Genomic DNA, 15,984 nt, shown 5'->3' with positions numbered 1-15,984 from the left:
GGATGAGATGTCTGGATGGCATCACTGACTCAATGGACGTTGAGTCTCGGTGAACTCCGGGAGTTGGTGATGGACAGGGAGGCCTGGCGTGCTGCGATTCATGGGGTCGCAAAGAGTCGGACACAACTGAGCGACTGAACTGAACTGAACTGAAAGAACTTTTAGTGTGTTCAAAATACCAAAGAAAGTAACAGTTTAAAGATTCATAATAATCAGATATACTCCCTGATCTTCACCCTATCAGATACCTCTTTTGAAAAAAGTATAGTAGATAGACTATTTTAGAAAAAATGGCTACTTAGGAAATTAGTTCTTAATTGTGACTGCCCAAGAGACAGATTAGCTGGTTCTCGAGAAAATCTTAATTTTACTAGCACATTTTTTGAATATCCAGTAGCAATATGAATATTACTTATTGTTTCTGTACCAGTAATGTAATGAGCTGAAAACCAGAGTTTGCCATTTTAGCATAGTTTCCTGTTTTTGACTTACCTGCCTTGTTCACGAGCTTTGAGGTATTAATATACTCAGCATAACTTGTGGAACTAATCTTGTGCACTTTAGGCTTAGTTTATACCCTATCAAGTGTTCACAAATAAAACCTCAGAATAAGGTAGGGTACAGAGAAATAGAAACCTTTTTTTTATATTTTATCCCAGAGCACAATTTTTTATTAGAGACTCCTTAATATTTTGTATTTAACAGAATCATAGTAATTAAATCTAAAAGTTATATCAACATGTGAAAATAAATCTGTAGCCCTCTATAGTGTCTGTACTTGGTGAATTTGACTTCATAATATTTGCCATAATCATATTTTTGATTTGTAATGATAAATCCCTCTCCAATGTAATTTCTTTTGTAGATATTCCTTACCTAGAAGTTGCCATACTCTATAGCCTAATTAAATTAGGTGTGATTAAACCTGAAGACACATCTAACCCCCCGTTAGATGTAATTAAACCTGAAGAGGTACCTGACTCCCAGGTGCATAATATCCAAGGTAGAAAGTATGAAACTTTACTCCCAAACAGAACCAATGTAGTTAACTAGCTTGTTTCAGAATCTCTCTCATGTATCTCATTGTGATTTAAAACCCTGAAGAGTTCAAAGAAATTGAAGTAAAAACACATACTTGAGCACACAGGTATACAAACACAGGCACACATATATACCACAGCTAATTTCAGGGAAGCCATGATTTAGCCGATCTAATGACAGAATAGATTAATGATGTACAGAAAATGTGAGCAAAATAGAGGAAAAAGGAGAGAGCAGTGTGTTCTTACAGACCAAAGAAACTAAGTCACTATGAAGCCAGTCAATCAGTGAACTATTTATATATCTAAGGAATAACCTTTATGGTAATAAATAGGTTCCCTTGTGTTCCTTTCACTTGACAATGGCCAGAAAAACCTTATAATAACCTCTTTCTCTTGAGACTAGGTTGAGTGACTCTCAGGGCCATTAAACAAAAGTTTAGACATGAAAAGTCAACTATCACTTGTAACCTCTTCCAAGAAAAGATTTTATATTTTGTGCACTATATCCTTAGGCTGACTCAAAATATAATACCATCTGACTGAAAAATGTTATAAAAATGATTGCCCAATTCTAAGCCTGATGCCTTAAGGTAGGCACTATAATTGCATAGATTATAATGTCTTTCTTTCTATTGAAGATTGAAAGATTTCTCTTATTTTCTATTAACATAGTGTTTTAATGCAGGCCCAAAAGATGATAAAAGATGGGAGAAATATTTTTAAAAGCCCATGAACTAAAGTAAACTCTATAAGAAAATTTTTAAAAATCTATCCATTGAAGTAAATTCTGTAAGTAGCAGTTAAGTATGACTCCTTTGAAACACTTATGTAATTTTCTGGCTATCAAAAATTCAGTTTATGAGATCTTGTAGCATCCAGAAAATGTAACATACTCCTTATCAACCTATTTTGAAAATGAGTCATTTGCATCAGTAAAACATCTGTAATGTGATATCACCCTTCTGAATACAAGTTTCTCTCTACTTACTGTCTACTACCATTGATTATTTTTATCTTGTTTTCTGAGAAACACGCTATTTTTAAATTCTAACTACACACTGGAACATTCGTAAGGTTCAATACAATTCATGTATTCATAAATAAAGTACTATTTTTCATTTACTCTTCCTTTATTCTATTGTTATTGTTCAGTCACTAAGTTGTGTCTGACTCTTTTCAACCACATGGACAGCAGGATTCTAGGCTCCTCTGTCCTCCACTATCTCCCAGAGTTTGCTTGATTCATGTCCATTGAGTCAGTGATGTTATCCAATCATCTCATTCTCTGTCCCTCCCCCCTTCTCCTTTTGACTTCAATCTTTCCCAGCATCAGAGCCTTTTCCAATGTATTGGCTCTTCACATCAGGTGGCCGAAGTATTGGAGCTGAAGCTCCAATTCAAAAGCATCAATTCTTTGACCCTCAGCCTTCTTTTTGGTCCAACTCTCACATCCATAAGTGACTACTAGAAAAACCATAGCTTTGACTATATGAGCCTTTGTCAGCAAAGTAATGTCTCCACTTTTTAATATGCTGTTGAGATTTGTCATAGTTTTTCTTTCAAGGAGCAAGGGTCTTTTAATTTCATGGCTGCAGTTACCAACTGCAGTGATTTTGGAGCCCAAGAAAATAAAATCTTTCACTGCTTCCACTTTTCCCCCTTCTATTTGCCATGAAGAGATGTGACTGCATGCCATAATCTTAGTTTTTTGTATGTTGAGTTTCAAGCCAGCTTTTCATTCTCCTTTTTCACCCTCATCAAGAGGCTCTTTAGTTCCTCTTCACTTTCTTCCATTAGAGTGATATCATCTGCATATCTGAGTTTGTTGGTGTTTCTCCCAGCAATCTTGATTTTTATTTGCAATTCATCCAGCCTGGCATTTCACATAATGAACTCTGCATATAAATTAAATAAGCAGGATGGCAATGTACAACCTTGCCGTACTCCTTTCAGTTGTTCAATGTGCGGTTCTGTTGCTTCTTGACCTGCATACAGGTTTTTCAGGAGAAAGATAAGGTGGTCTGGTATTACTATCTCTTTGAGAATTTTTCAGTTGGTTGTGATCCACACAGTCAAAGGCATTAGCTTAGTCAATGAAGTAGAAGTAGATATTTTTCTGGAACTTCCTTGCTTTCTCCATGATCCATTGGATGTTGGCAATTAAATATCTGGTTCCTCTGCCTTTTCTAAATCTACCTTATACATCTCTAAGTTCTCATTTCACGTACTGTTGAAACCTAGCTTGAAGGATTTTGACCATTACCTTACTAGCTTGTGAAATGAGCGCAACTATATGGTAGTTTGAGTATTCTTTGGGATTGAAATGAATTTTTCCAAATTTGCTGACATATTGAGTGCAGCACTTTAACTGTATCATCTTTAGGATTTTAAATAGCTCAGCTGGAATTCTGTCCCCTTCACTAGCGTTGGTATTAATGCTTCCTAAGGCCCATTTGACTCACACTCGAGAATGTCCATTATTCTTTGTTGTTTGGTACTCAGTTGCGTCCAACTCTTTGTGAGCCCATGGACTGCAGCATGCCAGGCTTCCCTGTCCTTCATATTCCCTGGAGTTTGCTCAGACTGATGTTCATTGAGTCAATGATGCCATCCAACCATCTCATCCACTGTTGCTCCCTTGTCCCCCTGCCCTCAATCTTTCCTGGAATCAGAATTGTTTCCAATGAGATAGCTCTTTGCATCAGGTGGCCAAAGTATTGGAACTTCAACTTCAGCATCAGGCCTTCCAATGAATATACATGGTTGATTTTCTTTAGGATTGACTGGTTTGATTTCCTTGCTGTCCAAGGGACTCTCAAGAGCTTCTCCAGCACCACAGTTTGAAAGCATTGATTCTTCAGTGATCAGCCTTCTTTACGGTCCAACTATCACATCTATGCATGACTATTGGAAAAATCATAGCTTTGACTATATTGACCTTTGCCAGCAAAATGATGTGTATGCTTTTGTATGCTGTCTGATCAAAGAATTAAATAATCATTTTTAGAAAGATTTGATTCATAAATTTCATAAAATATCTTCCTGGGTCCCCAGAAGATCATTTGCTAAAGCTGATGGTAATGAGACCATCTCTCCTTGTATGGCACAGAAATCATAAGAAACTGCATTTTCATGAAAAATCTAAAGCTCTTGAATGGGAGAGGCATCTTTCTTAGCACATGAAGAAATCATAAAGTATCTTTTAAGAAGAACCTGAGGAGATTGTGAACAGTGATTAAGTCTCTCCAATAGCAGATGTGAGCTAAAAAGTTAGTAGATCTGAATATATATGTTATTATAGTATCTCAACATTGCTTGTTGGCTGATAATTCAATGATGAGTGAGAGTTGCACTTTCTTTAACACAAGTTAAAAATAGTGACTAAAAGGATTAATAAGCAATAAAACAGTTTTTGATATTGATATAATTCTCCTTCTTAACAATAAGTGAAATCCACTCAAAGATATCATTATATACACGCTGGAACTTCTCTTTCCATTCCCAGAACAACAAATACCAGCACTGAATTTCTGTTGCTATTTTATTTAAAATAACTTCTGACATTAAAACTCACAGAATTATTAATCTAAACTATTTTTCCAATGTGAGTATGAATAAATTTTTACACTTAATCATATTCATCCTCTTAAAGTTATTATATTGTATAATCTTAAAATAAATAAGCAATCAAACAAAATTAAAACACCATTTAAATAAAAGTATTATTTCTCTACATTTCAAAAACGTAGGTAAAATAACATTTCCTTTCAGCCTAGCAGAGTAACAAGGCTGGATTTACTTCTTACCTGGAAAAAACAAGTTTCCAAGATATTGAACATCATAATAATGGACTGTTACCCCAGGAAGATGGAAAACAAATGAAATGAACCTTAAAATTTGTCTCTGCTTAATGCCTTGAGAGATTTTCTAGGCAATGAAGTGTGGAGGGAAAACTATGTATAACCTGGCAGCCTCCCTGAGTTATACTGATAGAGCTGGGTGTCTAAGAAGCCCAGAGGGCTAAAGGTTACAGGGTTGTGTGCTCACTCACTCAGTCATGTCTGACTTTTTGTGACCCCATGGGTTGTAAATTAGCAGGCTCCTCTGTCCATGGGATTTTCCAGGCAAGACAACCAGAGTGGGTTCTCACTCCTTGGGAAGCCTCTAAGAATTTACAGGACAGAATATCCAAAAGGAAAGAGCTACATGAAGAGATGACTCCAGATGTCTGCTGTGTCCCTCACAGTATTTGGCAAAGTAATTATTGATCAGTGTATCTGTGTGAGGAAAGCATTTGAAGCTAGGACAAGAACTATCAGAAAAAATTAGAGGAAATGGTACATGATGGTTACAAAGGACAGAGAAATATTGCCTGTTCTAACTAACATGATTGAAAAAAAAAAAAAAAACTCATACTTCGTACCTGGAGCACTCAGAAGATTTTGGAAGAAATTATGCTGGAGCTCCAATACTTTGGCCACGTGATGTGAAGTGCCAACGCATTGGAAAAGACTCTGATGCTGGGAAAGATTGAGGGCATTAGAAGAAAGGGGTGACAGAGGATGAAATGGTTGGATGGCATCATCAACTCAATGGATGTGAGTTTGCGCAAACTCCAGGAAATAGTGAAAAAAAGGGTATCTTGGTGTGCTGCGGTGCTTGGGGTCACAAAGAGTTAGACACAACTTAGCAATTGAACAACAACAATGGGATTTAAGTAATTATTACAATAAAAGCTGCTCTGTCCCTCCTAAGAAATTTAAAGGATCCTCTGAAAGGGCTTCCCTGGTGGTTCAGACAGTAAAGAACTCACCTGCAATGCAGGAGACCTGGGTTCTATCCCTGGGTCAGGAAGATCCCTTGGAGAAGGGAATGGGTACCCACTCTAGTATTTTTGCTTGGAGAATCCATGGACAGAGGAGCCTAGCAGGCTATTGTCCATGGGGTTACGAAGAGGGGGATATGACTGAGCAACTAATACATTCACTTCTGAAAGCATTAAATTCCTTCTAAGTTACTTAACCAGAACAAAACTTAAGAATTCTTATAGAATTAGAAGAATATTCAGTACCAGAAAGGTGAACATTTCAATGTCCCTAATCCAGTCAGAAACAAATCTGCATTCAAAGAAGCAGGAAAATATTATCTATAATGAGATCAGTCAATCTCTTGAAACTGACCTAGAAATAATATAGCTTAGAGAAGTAAAAGACAAGGGCATTGAAAATGTAAAAGCTCTCAAATTACATATAAAACCTAAAAATATAAAATTTATGGAAATAATCCTTTCTGATCTTGGATTAGGCAAAAACATCTTACATATAATACCAAAGCATGATTCATAAAAGTAAAAAAAATAATAATAATACAACTTAGAATTTGAACTTCATGAAGTAGTACAACCACTTTGAAAAATAGTTTGGAAATGCCTTTAAAAATTAAACATGTGTCTACTGTATGACACAGCCATTCTACTCCTAGAATTTTACCCAAGAGAAGTAAAAGTAGAACTATATACAAATACTTAAATCTAAATGTTCATAGCAGCTTTATTGCAATGGCCCCAAACTGTAAACAACCTAAATGTCTATACCAGATAAACGGATAAACAAACTGTAATACAGATGCATACAATAGAATACCTATCAGTTACACACAAAAGCTTTTTTATGTGCAATATGGATGAATCTCAGAATATTTATCCTGAGAGAAATAAATCAAAGAAGAGGGTATACTGTATGACTTGATTTATATAAAATTCTAGAGAACGTAATCTATAATCGCATAAAGTAGAAGAGTGGTTTCCTGGAAGTGAGATGAGGTGGGGGGGAATGGTGGACAAAGAAGATCAGCAGGAAGGAATTATTAATGTGTATGAACAAGCTTTTGTAGATGAGGAATGTGTTCACTATCTTGATCATGGGGAAAATATACTAAAATGTACACTTAAAATATGTGTGGATTGCTTTTTGTCAATTATGTCTCAATAGTTGCTTTTAAAAAGCAAGAAACTTTATAAAGGAAAATTTTCTCAAAGATTGTTGGTTATCATTTGCTTTCATTAGCCATTCACACTTAGATGAAACAACTGTTTTATCTCTTTCCGTAAAGATGTCTTATGTTTCTCATTGTATCTTGAGAGAATCTTGAGCTAATATATTCAACAGCATTTAGAAAACCCCAAATTGTATGTACACACACATGCCTCACTTACAGGTATTACAAATGCTATTTCTTTTTCTGATTTAATATGGGGTCCAGAATGACCCAGATTTAAATGGTAAGGACACTTTCAAAGTGGTAAATTTAAACAAACAAACAAAAAAAACTCAAAAATTAATTGATCTATGGAGACAGTGACAGACTTTATTTTCTTGGGCTCCAAAATCACTGCAGGTGGTGACTGCAGCCATGAAATTAAAAGATGCTTGCTCCTTGGAAGAAAAGTTATGACCAACCTAGACAGCATATTAAAAAGCAGAGATATTACTGTGCTGACAAAGGTCCATCTAGTCAAGGCTATGGTTTTTCCAGTAGTCACATATGGATGTGAGAGTTGGACTATAAAGAAAGCTGAGAACCAAAGAATTGATGTTTTTGAATTGTGGTGTTGGAGTAGACAATGAGAGTCCCATGAACAGCAGGGAGATCAAACCAATCAATCCTAAAGGAAATCAACCTTGCATATTCATTGGAAGGCCTGATGCTGAAGCTGAAGTTCCAATACTTTGGCCACCTGATGCAAAGAGCTGACTCTCTGGGAAAGGCCCTGATGCTGGGAAAGATTGAAGGCAGGAGGAGAAGGGGACAACAGAAGATAAGATGGTTGGATGGCATCACAGACTTGATGGACATGAGTTTGAGCAAGCTCTGGGAGTTGGTGATGGACAGGGACCTCGCCTGGCATGCTGCAGTCCCTGGGGTCGCAAAGAGCTGGACACAACTGAGCAACTGAAAGGAACTGAACTGAATGGTGTACACCATAAATGTAAATGACAACACTTTTAGTTAATCCATATCCGGCATGATAGAGGAGTTTTAAACTCGGGACACAGGTATCTCCCTTTTATTTTCTTTTGTGTTTAGCTCCAGGGAATTCACAATCTCTGTATAATATGTTAATATTTCACTCATTTAAATTAAGGTTTTGTGCAACTGACATTAAATGAAGCATTAGGCCAAAACTAGTTTTACAATACCAGACAGAGTATTTAAATTAAATATGCTAAGTCACTTCAGTCGTGTCCGACTCTGTGCGACCCCATAGATGGCAGCCCACCAGGCTTGTCCGTCCCTGGGATTCTCCAGCCAAGAACACTGGAGTGGGTTGCCATTTCCTTCTCCAATTCATGAAAGTGAAAAGTGAAAGTGAAGTCGTTCAGTCACGTCTGACTCTAGCGACCCCATGGACTGCAGCCTGCCAGGCTCCTCCATCCATGGGATTTTCCAGGCAAGAGTACTGGAGTAAATTAAATATATAGCCTAGCATTTCTCAAAGTAGAGTCCACAGAGTTCAAAGCAAGAAACACAAATTTTAAAAATCATCCAGCCAAAGAATATTGCTAAGATATTGGCTAATGGAACTTTTACAGTTATTCTTGGGAATGTTGAAGCACTAAAGTAAATTTTTGATTTAGTTTTAGAGAATCTCCTTCTAAGAATAGATCCATAAAGAACACAGAATATCAAATCATTTTCTAAACTTATGGATTAGGTCTCCTCTCTTTCTTTCTTTAACTATCGATTAATGTTTGGCCAGCTGGTTTCTAATCTTATGCATTCTTAAACTATAGTGAGCCTAAGGATCAATAGAAGTGAAGTGAAGTGAAGTGAAAGTCACTCAGTCATGCCCGATTCTTTGCGACCCCATGGATAGTCCATGGAATTCTCCAGGCCAGAACACTGGAGTGGATAGCCTTTCTCTTCTCCAGGGGATCTTCCCAACTCAGGGATTGAACCCAGGTTTCCCTCATTGCAGGCGGATTCTTTACCAACTGAGCCAGAGGTACTTCATAAATATTAGCATTTCTGGGCTTGACAACAGGAATTCTGATTTTAAAGGTCTTCACTGAGACCAAGAACCTGCATTTTTCTAACTGTACCTCAGGTGATTCTAATTCTAAGTTGTTTTGAGGCTACCTTTTGAAAAACACAGCTTTCAGAAATTCACTCTCATGTTTCCAAATGCTGAAAAATTATTTACTTAGTAGTTTATAGTACAATTACACTATGTGTAGCCAAATTGAAAATGAGCTGTGACATTATTTGTGATTAACATTTAAAGTGTACATCAAAATTCCTGTTCACACAGGGAAACACAGCAGAAATCAGCTTAAACTTGGTGGTCCAACGTTTGAAACAAATGTTTAATGAGTAAAATAACACTTACAGAATGCAGGCAATACTATCAGGAACTGACAAGCTTCATTGACTCCCCACAAAGTTAAACTTTGATGGATATGCAGGTTACAGCATAGCAGTATTCTCAGCGTCAGAATGACCTGAGCGGGTTTTTGTTGGGAATGTGATGCACAGGCAAAGGGTGATTATTTAAAAAGGCTAAAGCTAAAAATGTCCTGTATTAGGAGATGGTAGACCTTTGTATTGTAAAAATTCCCTTCTTAATAATAAATTACCTAACTCCAAAAGCCTACTTAGCTTAAGTTTTAGATTTTATATAGTTATTTCAACCTCAAATTATAAACATATTATCATTTATTTCTGAAGTAATTTCTCCTAATGCCTTATTTCCACATGTTCACTAACAAAGTCACTCAGGCACCCAAATTTTGTTGTCTCTGATCCTTGCTTCATCTCTCAGATTCATTCACCAAGTTCACCTGAAATTTGTCTTCTCTCTTAAATCCATCCATTTAAAAAAATTCCATTTCATCCATTATTTTAGGGCCATATTAGTTCATACTTGAAATGTCCCTTAAATATTCTTCGAGCCTTCCACTTTCTTCCCAGACTCAAGTACTGGGTCTTAGAGTCAGAATACTCAAGCTCAGTCTTTGTCAAATATACGACTATGAGAAATCATTCTGCCTTTCTAGATATCAGCTTCCTGTTATTGATGCATAATAAATTATGACGAGTTTAGTGTCATAAAATGATATTATTATCTCACAATATTTATGGGTGATGAGTCCAGATAGAACTTAATGTGATCCTCTTCCCAGTGTTACCAGGTTGAAATCATCGTTTTGGCTGAGGCTGTGATTCCCATCTAAGTTTCAAATCCTCTACAAACTTACTGATTGTTGGCAAATTTACTTCCTTGATGCTGTATGTCCAAGGTCTCCATTTTCTTACCATCTGTCATTCAGGAACAATTTTCAGCTCCCAGAGGTCACCCACAGTTCTTTGTCACATGGCCCCTACAGTCAGTTCACACTTAACTATTTGAGGTCTTCTAGGCTGGGAGGAGAATGTCTCATTCTTCATTCTTTTATAAAGGCCTTACCTCATTATGTTGAGCTTCCCTTGATAATCTCCCTTTGATGAACTCAAAAAGGACCCATAATTATATCTGTAAAATCCCTTTTGCCATGTAAGGTGACATGATCAAGGCAGTGATATCACATGTATTCACAAGTTCTTTCTATACTCCAGGGGAAAAGATTATACAAAAATGTGGGTCACTGAGGGTTCTCATAGAATTCTGCCTAACACATTCATGAAAAAGCTAGTTGGCTGGAAAAGAAAATCTTAAGATTTTATGATGACAACTGCTCAAATTACAATTTACTAAACTTACACATGGAATGGAAAGTTTATGTAAATTCTCAGGATGCTGACAGATTTAGGAATGCAATACACATTTTTCCCCCTAAACTAAATGGCAGATATTCAGATTTCAAAACTGCACAGAAGATTAAAAGCTACAGTGAAACTCCCTGCAGTTTTGCATACAGAGCTGCCCAGAGGCACCAAAGGATTTCTGAGTCAGACTTATGGGGAGGAAAAACAGTTAGAAGAAAATTATGCTTGTTTATTCCACTGTTCAAAGCATATGGCAGAAAATGTCTCATCACTGCCTACAGAATCAACTTCAAACTCCTTAATCTGGAATAAAATATCCATGATTTAACTGTTCCCTATCTTCCCATTTACCTCTCATGTCTGTACCACACAGAAAATTTCAGTTCCTTCAAACAATCAAATTCTTTTTACTCTCCATAAAGACACAGTTCCTTTCTTTAGAATGCTATACCACCTACTTTTACCCACAAACCGTATGGTGAATTCCATTCATCCCTTAAGATCCACTCATTTATTTAACAAACATTTACTGAGTACCAATATGCATCAATAAACACTTGTCTTTACCTCTACCACAAAGTAGGGCTTGATTCTGCTTCTTGTTTTGTATAAAAACTAGCCAGTTCATAATTTTATTACTATACTTGTTAGATTTTATGTTTACATGTCCATCCCCCCGAAATGAATACCTTAAAGGAGTAATTCTGTTTTGGTTATATTTCTAGGACTAATTCAGGGATTGTTACAGCTCATCAATCATGGTTTGCTCAGGTAGTAATAAGAATGATAGCAATAATATCTAAACTATATGCAGTGATTCCTTATACTATGAAAATACTTTATACATATCATTGTTCTTCAGTCGTTAAGTCATGTCTAACTTTCTGTGACCCCCTGGACTGCAGCATGCCAGATCTCTCTGTGCCTTCACTATCTCCCAGAGTTTTCTTAGACTCATGCCCATTGAGTTGGTGATGCCATCCAACCTTCTTATCCTCTATTTCCCCCTTGTTCTCCTGCCCTTAGTCTTTCCCAACATCAGGGTCTTTTCCAATGAGTTGGCCCTTTGCATCAGATGGCCAAAGTATTAAAGCTTCAGCTTCAACATTAGTCCTTCCAATGAATATTCAGAGTTAATTTCCTTTAGTACTGCCTGGTTTGATCTCCTTGCTGTCCTCCCTTGGAGAGGGAGCGTCCCTTCTCTCAAGAGTCTTCTCCAGCAGCATAGTTTGAAAGCATCAATTCTTTGGCACTCAGCCTCCTTTATGGTCCAATGTGCAAATCCATACATGACTACTGGAAAAACCATAGCTTTGACTATATGGAGCTTTGTTGGCAAAGTGATGTCTCTGGTTTTTAATACAGTGTCAAGTTTTGTCATACAAGTTGGTTTGTATAGAATCCCTACAATAGCACTTTGAGGCAAGTTTTATAATCCTCATGTACTGGCTGAGAAACTAAAGTTCAAAGACAGAGGCAAGACTTCTATGTTACTGATACTTCTCAACATTATGTTCTTTATAGCAATGTGGCCCCAAAACAGGAGCGTCATCACCACTCACAAATTCAACACATTGCTTAACATATACATTCTTAGTTTCCAACCCAGACCTACTCAATCAGAAAAACTGGGGTCAGACCCCTGTAACCTGAGATTTAACAGGCCCTGGAGGTAATGATGGTACCTGCTAAAGTTTGAGGACCACAGCTCTATAATCTAATATGGAAATACCCTGGCCAAGAAAATGTGATCAGCTAAGAGTGTGAAACAACTTTCCTCTAGAAACTTGGTAATTGAATTCATATGATAGAGACTAATGGCAAAACAATGTATAGAAAAATGACTCCTCCTGAAATCAGAAGTCACTTTTAATGCTCACAACTCTATTAAATAGAATTTGAAATTTAACACAGTGTCAATATGTTGAACTGGTCAATGTTTAGTTAAAACATGGAAAATAATCCTTTCCCCCAACAATATAGCTACTTTGAGATTTATTGTACATGATATTACACATTCCTGTTTATAGGAAAATATTCCTCATATCTGGTTTTATCATACCAAAGGCATCTTAAACATCTCCAGGTCAAAGTTCTTGCTTTCCTTAGTTGGATATTTACTCATGTGCCATAATTCTATTTGGGAGATATTTTAACAATTTCTTATTGGATTGAATTTAGCTAGGTTTGATTCGGAGAAGGCAATGGCACCCCTCTCCAGTACTCTTGCCTGGAAAATCCCATGGACGGAGGAGCCTGGTAGGCTGCAGTCCATGGGGTCGCTAAGAGTTGGACACGACTGAGCGACTTCACTTTCACTTTTCACTTTCATGCATTGGAGAAGCAAATGGCAACCCACTCCAGTGTTCTTGCCTGGAGAATCCCAGGGACAGGGGAGGCTGGCGTGCTGCCGTCTATGGGGTCGCACAGAGTCGGACACGACTGAAGCGACTTAGCAGCAGCAGGAGCAGGTTTGATTAGCCTCTCTATTCCCATTCTTTACATTAGGGAGTATCTTTATAAAATGTCTCAAGTGATATTGTAGTAAAAATTGCTATATGGTAATAGGAAGTCAAATTCTGATTTCTGAAAAGACAAGAATGCAAGATAAGGATGGAACACTCCTTTTAGGGAGACACGTCTGCTGACGGATTTTAGAGTATATTTTCATTTCCCAGGTAGAAAGCGAGCAATAGTAATGAATGTGCATTCTGTATCAAGTACTGCATACAGCATAATTTGCATGTACTCCTATGAAAACAGCTTAGAGGACTCAGGAAGTTCACTGTATCATTGTGTAGACAAACTAAGCATGCAAAAGCAGAGTCATAAACAAATAAAAAGCTATATAAACAAATGCAAGTATAGGAACAACAAATGCTCTATTAATGGCCATGCACTGGTGAGAATGGGAAAAAGAAAGCTTCAGTACTTCTGAACCAAGCTTAGAGCCATATGCTGATTCTGTTATACTGTCTTGTCTTGATTTTCACTCTAGTCTTGATTCAGATGATTTTGGACTATGGTGCTTATAAGATCAAAATTTCATGTTTTTATATATAAACAAAAGTCCTCTCTCTACTTAGTCTATGAGCAAATCCAGTATTCAGAGCAGATGCCAAATTTGTCAAAAATTAAGATATTTTATAAAAATATTTTTATGAAAATACCATGCATTTCTCATAAGGCTACAATGTTAAAAGCAATCAATCAATATTAATGATTAGTATGTTAGTCTCTGATTTCCCTGAGGATATATTTATCTAAAACACAAATAAAATGGTAAGAAATTAGGAGAAGCTGACTAATTCACTAACTAATTTAATGTCAGAATTCAGAAAAGGATGCGTGTTGGTAATAATTTAACTAAAGGAAAGTATTTAAGAAGAACATTCTAGCATAAACTGAGTCTATCACATAGAAAAATATCTGATTTGTAAGAATTCACTGCCTGGAGCTTTCTTATAGGCCAAAGCAATCGGATTTTAAACGTATCCTCCAGGTTAGGGTTTTCAGTAAGAAATGCTTATGCAGAAAAAGTGGCTGGATTACAGCCTTGTCATACTAAGATAACTCTGGAAGCAGTATAGAGGGTTCATTTAGAAAAGCTTTAATCAAGACCAGACATTTAACACACATACCTAAACAAATAAACCCTAAGGGTAGAATTAGAATGAATGGTACTGAGCCCTGGCAGACTATAAGAGCAAGTTTAATTTAGCAAAGTGATGTATCTGACTTGTGAATTGGGTGCTTGTATTTCTCTAAATTTAGTCCAATAAAATGTATTTACTAAAATTTTTAAAGCCAAGACAGTGATTATGGATAAATTAGAGATAGCTCCTTGTTTTGGGAAAATATATATACAGAGAGAAAGAGTAACTAAAATAGAAAAGAGGCAAGAATTATGGAAAAACCTGACTAAGCTTTTAGGCCAACCTAATACTATAGACAATTCTATCTGTTAGACCTCCCTGTCCAAGTAATATACATGAATTGCAAGTTAAAATAATCAGAATGGTTTGTATAAACCTATCTCCTAGAAGGAACTGTGGTGTTGGAGAAGACTTTTGAGAGTCTCTTGGACTATAAGGGGATCAAACCAATCCATCCTAAAGGAAATCAGTCCTGAATATTCATTGAAAGGACTGATGCTGAAGCTGAAGCTCCAATATTTTGGCCACCTGATACGAAGAACTGACTCACTGGAAAAGACCCTGATACTGGGAAAGATTGAAGGCAGGAGGAGAAGGGGACTACAGAGCATAAGCTGGTTAGATGACAACACTGATGCAATGGACATGAGTTTGGGAGTTGGTTGACAGGGAAGTCTGGTGTGCTACAATCCATGGAGTCACAAAGATTCCCTCACGACTGAGGCTGAACTGAACTGAGAAGGTTACCCTGAGAATAATACATTTTGCTATATAAATAGGAAACATTTTCAACAAGCATAATAGATGATTTTATTACAGTGAAAGCCACTCAGTCATGTCCAACTGTTTGTGACCCCGTGGACTATACAGTTCATGGAATTCTCAAGCCAGAATACTGGAGAGGGTAGCCTTTCCCTTTCCCAGGGTATCTTCCCAACCCAGGGATCAAACCCAGGTCTCCTGCATTGGATTCTTTACCAACTGAGCTATCAGGGAAGCCCAGATGACTTTTATACTTGGATTTAAAAAGAAGCTCCATGAGTTGGTGGTGGACAGGGAAGCCTGGCGTCCATAGGGTAACAGAGTCAGAAACGACCGAGTGACTGAACTGAACTGATACTTGGGTTTTAACAGACATATGATTTCAGGTCCAAGATATCTGCATGTGGGGTAAAAAAGAAAAATTACTACTAACCTTAATAGCCATCTTCTCTATAAACTTATTCCACCTTAAAAGAGTGTGTGTATGTGTGTGCGTGTGTAATTTAAGGGTATGAAGGAGCAGAACTATGGTTAATATTTACATATCTATGCATTTTTACTGAGACAAGTACGTTTTTTGCCCTCTGTGAGAACTACTGAAAAACAAATTTATTAATGTTTAGCTAGTTTTATCCTCAGAAATTTGTATTTTCAGAACCAACAAGTTGAAGAAATAATTCATGGAATTTCTCTGTCTATAATCTAAATACTATAGATGAGTTGTAAAATGGCCACATCCAACAAATACTTAGCCCTTA

The 15,984-nt window shown here is 36.9% G+C and overlaps 1 protein-coding gene across 5 annotated transcripts in view; it reads right to left on the bottom strand.

The window, feature by feature from the left end:
- The window catches only part of CADM2 (cell adhesion molecule 2), a 1,275,593-nt gene that overhangs the window by 173,919 nt on the left and 1,085,690 nt on the right, over window positions 1-15,984 (bottom strand). The gene's annotated exons all lie outside the window — the stretch shown is intronic.

This window comes from Bos taurus, chromosome 1 (assembly GCF_002263795.3).
Source record: "Bos taurus isolate L1 Dominette 01449 registration number 42190680 breed Hereford chromosome 1, ARS-UCD2.0, whole genome shotgun sequence".
Classification (NCBI taxonomy): domain Eukaryota; kingdom Metazoa; phylum Chordata; class Mammalia; order Artiodactyla; family Bovidae; genus Bos; species Bos taurus.
This window is presented reverse-complemented; position numbering and strand designations above follow the sequence as displayed.